The sequence below is a fragment of the Beta vulgaris genome, chromosome 2, assembly GCF_026745355.1.
Source record: "Beta vulgaris subsp. vulgaris cultivar EL10 chromosome 2, EL10.2, whole genome shotgun sequence".
Taxonomy (NCBI): Eukaryota; Viridiplantae; Streptophyta; class Magnoliopsida; order Caryophyllales; family Amaranthaceae; genus Beta; species Beta vulgaris.
The window spans coordinates 37537699-37547128 of record NC_079203.1 but is presented as its reverse complement, the minus strand read 5'-3'; positions in this window follow the sequence as shown (position 1 = coordinate 37547128).

Below are 9430 nucleotides of genomic sequence, written 5' to 3'. Positions count from 1 at the left end.
TACATCGGTTTTCATCAAAAATCTCAAAGAACCTTTCCTCAATACTTGCATTTAAAGTTTTAAACCAGTTTGAATGTTCTTTGGTGACTTTCAAGGCATTCTCCATATTCTCCTCTCTAATGCAGATTGCCTTGTAATCATCCAAAGTCTCCAAAAGTAGTTTTATAAGGTGGCTCTTTTTAAGTTATGATAACTCTTCTTCAATAACATTAACACATACCTTGTGGTTTGGCAAGTTCTCTTCATCATTTGTCTTTGCCATGAGACATAGATGAGTGATTTCTTCTTTAGGCTGTTTCTGCTCCTCGTCAAAGTCGGATTCCCCCCAGGCTGCTACCATGGCCTTTCTCATTTTCGTTTTTAAGAAAGGCTTTCGTTGTTCCTTTCCTTTCTCCTTGTATTTTCCTTTACCTTGTCATTTTCCCAAAGTGGACATTCCTTAATAAAGTGGTCAGGGCTTCCACATTTATGGCAGCTGAGCGTGGGCTTTCTCGTGCTCTTCCCTTTATATTTCCTATTAAAGAACTTCTTGAAATTTTTCACGATCAATGCCGCTCCCTCAATACAGTTTATGAATCATCTTGTGCTTCAGATTTGAGAGACAAAGCTTTAGGTCTACTAGGATCAGCCTCATGAGTTCCTAGGTGCAACTCATGAGTCAACAAGGAACCTGCAATTTGCTCGATATTAAATGTGGTGTAGTCCTTGGTTTCTTGCAAAGCTGTGACTTTCGCATCCATTGTCATTCTGTGGGAGACTCCGTAGAACTTTTCGACCCTGTTCCTCTGGAGTAGTAGCCTTCCCTAGAGAGTCAAGCTCATTGATAGTGTTAGTGAACCTAGTGAGCATATCATGAACTGACTCCTTAGGCTTCATCTGGAATAACTCATACATGTGCATGAGCATATCTATCTTTGATCTCTTGACTTCGCTTGTTCCTTCATGCGTAACCTATAGAAGTTCCCACATTTGCTTGGCCGATTTGTATCCCATGATTCTATTGTGTTCATGGGGACCAAGACCACAGTGGAGAATCTTCTTGGCTAAGTTGTTCATCTCCATCTTATCGAAGTCATCTATATCATATTTTGAGAGAGGTTTGGGAATAGTCTTGCCTTTTTCATTTTTCTCTGTGACTTTAAGGTCACCGATTTCAATCACTCTCTAGACTTGATAGTTTTCAGCCTTAATGAAAATTTCCATACGATTATTCCAGTATGGATAGTGCTTGCCATTAAACATAGGTGGACGTTGAGTTGAGTAACCTTCATCTAATCTTTCTCCCGTAGTGTTCATGATTACCAGGTACTAGCTCCACAGTGCTAACTGATTTTGGAGGATTCGGGCTTTGATACCAATTGTTAGTCTAGTATAAACACTAGATCAGCTACAAGAGGGGGGGGGGGTGAATTGTAGTTGGGGAGATCTTTAAACTTTTTGCGGATAATAAAACTTGAAAGATAATGAAGAGAAATAATACAAGGAAGAACGCTTGAAGATCCTTTTAACAAGGTTCTCTTCCTCAATTCTTTAGGAAAAAACTTTGCTCTTTTATTTATAAAAGTTATTACAACTTATTATAAATCAATCCTCACTCAGTTCCTCTATGAACCAGTTTCCAGTCACCTTATTCTCCCTGAACACGTGACTTTCCTCACTTGACTTCACTAGAAGTCTTCTCTTTCTCTTTTCTCACTCTCGAATACAATATTTGAGTTCTCTCAACCCACACTATAAGAATATTACAAATGTGTATGTTATATGAAGAAGCAAAATACAAGAAAAACTTTCTAAGTAATGATTGACTTTATCTCGTATGAAAGTTCTTAAATTTTTCTTCGAATAATTTCTTCCTTAAATAGCTGCTGCAATGCTTCCTTCATCTTGACATGTTGTGCTCCATGATCTCCTCAAATGGCGCGAGTGGAGTAATGGAGATCATTGCCAGATTTTCGCTGCACTTTTTCCACTCTTTTTGCAACGGAAATAAACTTCCTTCCACTAGCCGTTAGTGGAAGCATCTTCAGTGAGTTGGTTGGAGAGCTTCAAGGAATCAGCTCTACATTGTATGCCACGCCATTGGAGTTTGTTGGAGAGCTACAAGGGATCAACTCCACATTGTATGCCACGCTATTTCCAACTAATTTCACGCATAACAACATCAACAAAATATCTACTAACTTAATGAATTTTTAATCCAAAGATTCTAAGTTACTAGAATATTAAACATACCATATGATAAAGATTCAAAGAGTATAAGATAAATATCTTGACTTAGATTAAAGAATTAATCTTTCTCACAAGATATAAATGCAAATTAGAACATTACATTATTTTTGATTTTTTATAATTTTCGCTTAAATAAATACTATATAGTAATATTAACCTAAGTATTTGACATCATCAGAACATGGAATACAACTATAGTAAAATTAACCTAAGTATTTGGCATCATCAAAACTTGGAATACAACACATTTAGCCAGGAAATCTTAAAAGCACATACTCCAAGAAAAATTAAACCCCCCCCCCATTGAACCATTTGCGAGCCTAACCGACCCGGATGATCATATGGCTACCTACAAAGCTTTAATGAGCGTGCAAACCAGCTGCGAGGCCACCTGGTGCCGATTTCCCCCACCTTAGTTAAGGGCCTTGCCCTGAATTGGTTCCAAGAATTGCCTGCCAGAATCATAACCGATGTTTAAGTACTTAAGGACCTATTTATCCATCCATTCGTGGCAAGGAAAAGGAAGAAAAAGACGAGAGTCCATCTAATGGGGGTCAGACAAGAATAAAATGAAAGCTTGGCCGACTAGATCAAAATATTATATGAAGAATCACTTAAAGTTTCAGACTTACAAGATGCGGTGGCATTCGCCGCCCACTTATATCTAGACTCCATCCCGATCGGCGAGGTAAGGACCTTCTCGGAAGCAATGAAAAAGGCTCAAAGGTTCATTCAGGCGACATACATATGTCGCCACTCGGATGACGGAAGCAAGAAGAGAAAGGAAGAAGCAAACAAAAAGGACCAACCGAAGCAACAAAATACCGAAGATCGGTCAAACCGATTCAGCGACCTTAGCCATGACCCCCGATTCAGCAAGAATCGAAGGGAAATCTACTTGGACATCAAGGGCAAGTCCATGCTTCCCCGTCCACCTCCCATCAAAACGTCCTCCACTTGGAGAAATAAGAGTCAGTGATACAAGTACCACAAAGAGTATGAGCACACCACCAAGGACTGCAGAGAGCTGTGCTAGTTGTGTCACGCGAAGCTTAGTGACTGGGATCGCTTGAGCGTGCTTATGTTGTGAAGGTCAGCCGGCCAGTCGAAGTTTCGAGTGGCGGTCGATGTCGTTGTGGTCGTCGGTGCTCTTCGGGTCCCAATTTTATAAGAGGAACGTTTTAAAAAGTCAGCAAAGATTCTCCGTTACAAGGTACGTATGCGTACTAGTTCAATTGGATACGTTAGTATCATACTAAGCTATGAATTATTTTATTGAAACTTAGAATCATGATAGGGAAATATTAGTGGTTATGATTGATGAGATTGTTGGTAACATGAAATCAATTGGAAATCTGTATGTATTTCCTTGTTGTACGACTTGTGAGTTGGAATGAACTATTATTGATATGCGTAATTCTATCATATCATAAGCATTAAATGAAAATTGAATTGGAATCTTATGATTTATTGTTGTAGCAAGGATGTTACAAGAGGTTGCCTAAACTAAAGAATTAAGAAATGTATCTAAGAAGGAAGATTAAACGATTATATGTTTAATGTTATGTGAATATCACTAAGAAGGATATTTGGCGATAAGCTTGTAGTTGGAATCCCTACAAGTACTGAATAGTGGGGGGAGTGTGGGACTTGTTCTACACTCCTACGCAGGCCTACTGTGACGACAATAGTGTCCTTATAAGTTTTGATAACTCAAGTAGGTGGAAGGTTCCATACGATCTTGGGGGTATGCATACTAAGATGATGGGTGTGAAGGGGAACGAAACCGCATATGTATTCCATCTAATAGACCAAGTTGTCTATTAAGGATTAAGTAGTCGGTATGATTCTAGAAAGATGACGGTGCCCATTCGTTGCCAATTAAATTATAAAATTAATAAAATGTAATATTCTCGTAGTATCATGTCTAGGATTGATTTTTTATTACTTTGATTATGCTTGGTATATTATTTCATTGTTCAAGTACGTACTCAACGTAGCTGATTGTTTATTATTTGTGCTTGTTTATTGACCTGTGACGATGAATAACCATTGATGTTTAATGGGGAGCAGATAAGGTATGCTGATAATGCTACATGCGTTCGGGGATATAGGAGATACTCTTTTGTTTTATAAACTTTTAAAGTGTTTTATTGAACATTCTAGAGTTTGTTTATGAATTACGTAGTGAATGGTTTTAAATTAAAAGGGGTAAATAGTGATTCTCGAGTTGTATTTCACACTTTATTTCCGCTGTTATTTACATTTCATAGTAAGTAGTAAGTTAATGTTTTCATTTCAATAAGCTTTCCATTTCACCGCGACGGTAACACTCCCAAAGTCTATGGAACATAGTTTAGACGTGTATGGATTTTGGGAGCGTTACATAAACATTGTTGCTTTTGTATGAAAAGTTGGGATGATCCCTCTAACCTGGGTTGAGTCTGTTGGAGTATGGACTGTGTGGTCTCTGCTGAAAAGCATTTGCATGCTCCATCTGATTCGGGTCAGGTTGATTGTAGGAACAATCATGACCAAAGTGGCTTTGAATACCACATACCTCACAGTAGGAATAGGTAATAGGTGTTGTGGAGGACATCACATTCATACTCATAGAAGGAGTACTAGACTACGAAGATTTCAGTGCATCCATCTTCATACTCAAATGTGCTACTTGTGAAGATAATAGTGCATATGCATCATCATCCAACTGTTTATTCTTAATAGTACTGGAAGAACTATGATCATTTGCTGCTAAGTTAGCCAGAAAATTGTACCCTTCATCCACCTCCTTATCTAGGAAAACACCCCCTGTAGGTAAATCAATTGTACTCTTGGTATGAGGTTGCATACCATTATAAAATGCCTGGGTAATGAACTACATGTCAAGGTTGTGGTGTGGGCACTCTCTCTGTAGGTCTTTGAACCTATTCCATGCTTCCTTCAGTGTCTCGTCAGGTTCTTGTTGGAAGGTAGCAAGTTTATGTTTCATTTCTGCAGTTTTGGTAGGGGGTAGTACTCTCTTAGGAATGCTTCAGAATCATAGCACGTACTCCATTCAGCTTATGTGACATTGTTTAACCATTTCTGCAATTTGCCTTTCAAAGAAAACTTATACCATGACCTGCAACTGACCAGGAGTGATTCCTTGATGCTTAACGGTACGACATAGTTATTAAGAACGGTGTAAATGATTAGTAGGGTCATCAGATGGATGCCCTCCAAACTCGTTATGTTGGATGATATTAATGAGGGCAGACTTAATATCAAAGTTTGCTGCTTGTATGGCGGGCTGAATAGGGCATGTGGGAACATTACCAGGGGAAAGGTACCCCATAAACTTCAATGACTTAGGAGGCATGATTGGTTCTGAACAACCTTCCATGGATTTTCTGTGATTAGCAGACTGCTTCTTCTTCTTTTGATGCTTTTTGAGTTGTCTGATGCTTTTCTCAAGATCAGAATCAGTTGGAACCGGAGAACCTGTTCTTTTGGACTCATAAAAGAAACAAAGAAAATTGTGCAGTGAGATTGCCTCAATTGGAACTTGAATTTTCAATGAGACAGTAGTAATAGTTCAAATAATTAATAAAAAAGCTATAGAACTAGTCGTCTCCACGGCAACGACGCTAAAAACTTGATGGGTTTTAAAATAGTACCGTAAGTGCACTGTGTTTGTTGTTAGCAAATACGGGTCGATTCACCGGGAGATGACTTCTATAGATTGATGCTCAATTACTTAACTATTCAGAGAGAAAAGTTGTTGAATGATAAATAACTAAGCTAGAATAAAGTTTATCATAAGGGATAGATATTTATCAAATAATTAAAAATCTAGGGCATTTGATCGGTCCACCATGCTTATACCAATCAGGGGAATTCAGACAACTAATAATACTTAGGTATATGATCGAGTAATTAGAGCAGGTGTTAATCCTACGATCGGGTCTTAACACTCTCAAGGCAACATATACAGTATGGTCACATCACATAGTCTTACTCTAAGTGTGTTCTAGGCCTCTAAAAGTAAGATATTGGTCAATACAAACAAATATTAGTCGGGTTATGATTCATGAGATTGTAGACTAACATAAATTGCAAATTAAAATGAATCACACTGGAATTGGTGTAATCACAACCCAAGTACTAAAAGAAGTCAAGAACAATAAATCATGGCATAAGCACGACTTCCTTCATTAAGCCCTAGAGATGAATCTACTCACTCATGGCAAAGATAAGAAAAACAATAACTATTGAAAAATTCATACTTTGAAGTAATTTAAAATAATACGGCACAAATACCTGAAAGTAAATAAGAACAATGGAAGAGATAATTACCAATTGAAAGGAAAAAGGAAGAACTTTAATTAAACTTGAACAATCTCCAACGTACAATAATTAGGGCTAGAGAAAGAAAACTAGTGTTTAGGAAACTATGAATGTAAAAATAAAATCAGACAAAAGTTTATTGCCATTACTCCCTCTGATCTTTATTAGTTACCCATATTCCTTGTTGGGATTTCCCTTATTAGTTCACCTATTTCTTTTGTTTCTATTTTTGAACAAGAACACTAAATTTCCATCACACATACATTCAACTTTAATATAAAATAATAGTTTATCTTTCTTTCTATGTCCCACAATATTATTACTCCTAAAATTTTATGTAAAAGAAACGCGTAAGCTAATAAAGACCGTAGGTATTATTTCACGAAGCTATTTATACAAACTCCTAAAAAAAGAACGAAAAAGGAAATAAAAAAGCTCGGATTTAGCGTCCGTGCCACACGCCCGGTAAAAAGTTCGGATTACGACTGGATAGATCAGGCGGCCCTTCAAACATATCTTCCTTATTTGGCGCCAAGTCTTCAAATCTCTTAGGAAGTAGCTTAGGGCTTCGAGAACTCGTATCCGTGCTTTCTAACTCTCTCCAATCCATTGTGGCATCAAGAATAGCTGAAAATAGGGAAACAATTGCCTAAAACCTGTAAAATATCATAAAACACAAAACCACAACTAAATAAAAAATGTTAGTATAAAACTGCTCCTAAGAGCACGATTAGCACGTATTTGAACTAAGAAGAGGGGGAAAAGGTAGATATAAAACCATAACATCATTTATGCACTTTTTTTGGGGTTGTCTTGTATTTGTTTACCCCTTCTTCTTTTCTAGCTTTTGGGATGGTTCTATCAATTTTATATTATTGTCTTTGCAATATAATTTTTCTCATTGTACTTGTTTTGGTCTACAACATTAGTTTTATTACTATATGCAAATAAAGTAATCTTTAATTTTCTCTTCATCTATGACCCACATACCTATCTCTGTTAAAACTATGCACCTAAAGAGGTAGGTAAACTAATATAAATTAGAGGGAGTACGTTATTGTAGAAAAATTTTACCCATATTAACAAATGTTTCAAGATCTGCCACTAGCATATTATGAATACATTTGATATTCGCGCTACACCATAGTTTATATCTTCTCAGGTAAGCTACAACACGTATAGTTATATTACTTTTTAGTTTTTTGAATACAAGGAGAATACCCTTGCATGATGGAGGGGGAGGGGGGAATTGGAGGTCCTTCTTGCAAGGGAAAAATCCTTGTCATAAGAGTGAAAGAATAGTTTTACAATCACTGGACCAACTTAAATCATCATGTATAATTTTATTACTTATAACTAACTAGTTGATTGAGAATTGTAGCTTATTATGTAAGCTAGTCTCTTTTGTATAAATATTATGTTTTACTCTATTCTTACATTCATTCTGTTAGATTCTCTTTTGTAAGTGTAATGGACCTTCTGCTCTCTAGGAAATTACATTGTTGTTAGTTTTCTCATTAACTAAGAATATTAATGGTTGTTTGGTTGATATGAAAAACTAGAGTAAGTACAATGTCCTAGGAATTGGGAATGGGTGAATATAGTTTGGTTAAGAAAAAATGAAAATAGAGGAAGTAGATATAGGAACTTTAACTTCCGACGAAAGCGAAGAAATTGCTTACATTAGATCCCCTAAGTAAGTCGAAATTTTCATAGGAACTTACATCCTCCATTTTCAGCCAAAAAATCCAACATAATTCTGAGAATTCAATACTGGAATTTATTTCATATAATTAAAAGTCACGAGATTTTTGAGCTCTCTTATGAAACAAAGGTGTAAGATTAATGCCTTGAATGTGTTCGTCAAAATGTGTAAAAGGAGTTTTCTATAGTACTGACCGATCGGGCTCGCAACTGATTCTGGTTTCGTAATTACCTCCCGATCGGGCGGATGTCGCCCGACCCGATCAGGCGGGTGCCCGATTTTTGCGGTAGACGCGTTTTTAGCCGTAGAGGATAAATAGGTTATTTTACCTAATTGTTTAGACTACGAATTTTAGTCTAAATCTCTCAGTAATCTATTTTTCCTCACATAATAAAATATTCTCTCTCTCTCTGTCCATGGACGTAGCCAAATTGGTGAACCACGTAAATCTGTTATCTGACTTTCATTATTTTGCATTCATTATTTGTTTCTCTCTCGCGTCTGTCATAACAAATTGGTATCAAGAGCTTTATGTTCGATCTGTGTGAGAAAGATGTATGAGATGAATGTTAAAATTGATAAATATACTGGGAGGAATAGTTTTAGTCTGTGGCAAATCAAGATGTGGGCTTTACTGAAGCAACAAGGGTTGTGGGCACCATTGGCAAAGAAGGCAACGGATCCAGTCACCGCTGAGATGGAAGTTCTGGAGGAAAAGGCGCATTCAACAACTATGTCGTGTCTTTCAGACGACATAATTACTGAAGTTGCGGATCGCAGGAAACTGGTGCTGGTCTGTGGTTGAAGTTAGAGAGTTTATACATGATGAAATATCTAACCAACCAGTTGCTTTTGAAGCAACGTCTATTCAGCCTGCGTATGCAGGAAGGTACGTCTCTAAGGGATCACTTAGATAAACTGAATACTATCTTGTTAGATTTGCGAAATATTGATGTTAAAGTAGATGATGAGGATGCTGCTTTAATATTGTTAGTATCTTTGCCTGTATCATATGAGAATTTTGTGGATTCTTTTATTGTTGGGAAAGATAGTCTGTCGTTAGAAGAAGTAAGATCTGCTCTTCATACTAGAGAAGCCCGTCATCAGGCACCTGGTTCTAGTACAGAGAATCAGGCATCTGGATTAGTGGTTACTTGGGGTAAGGGA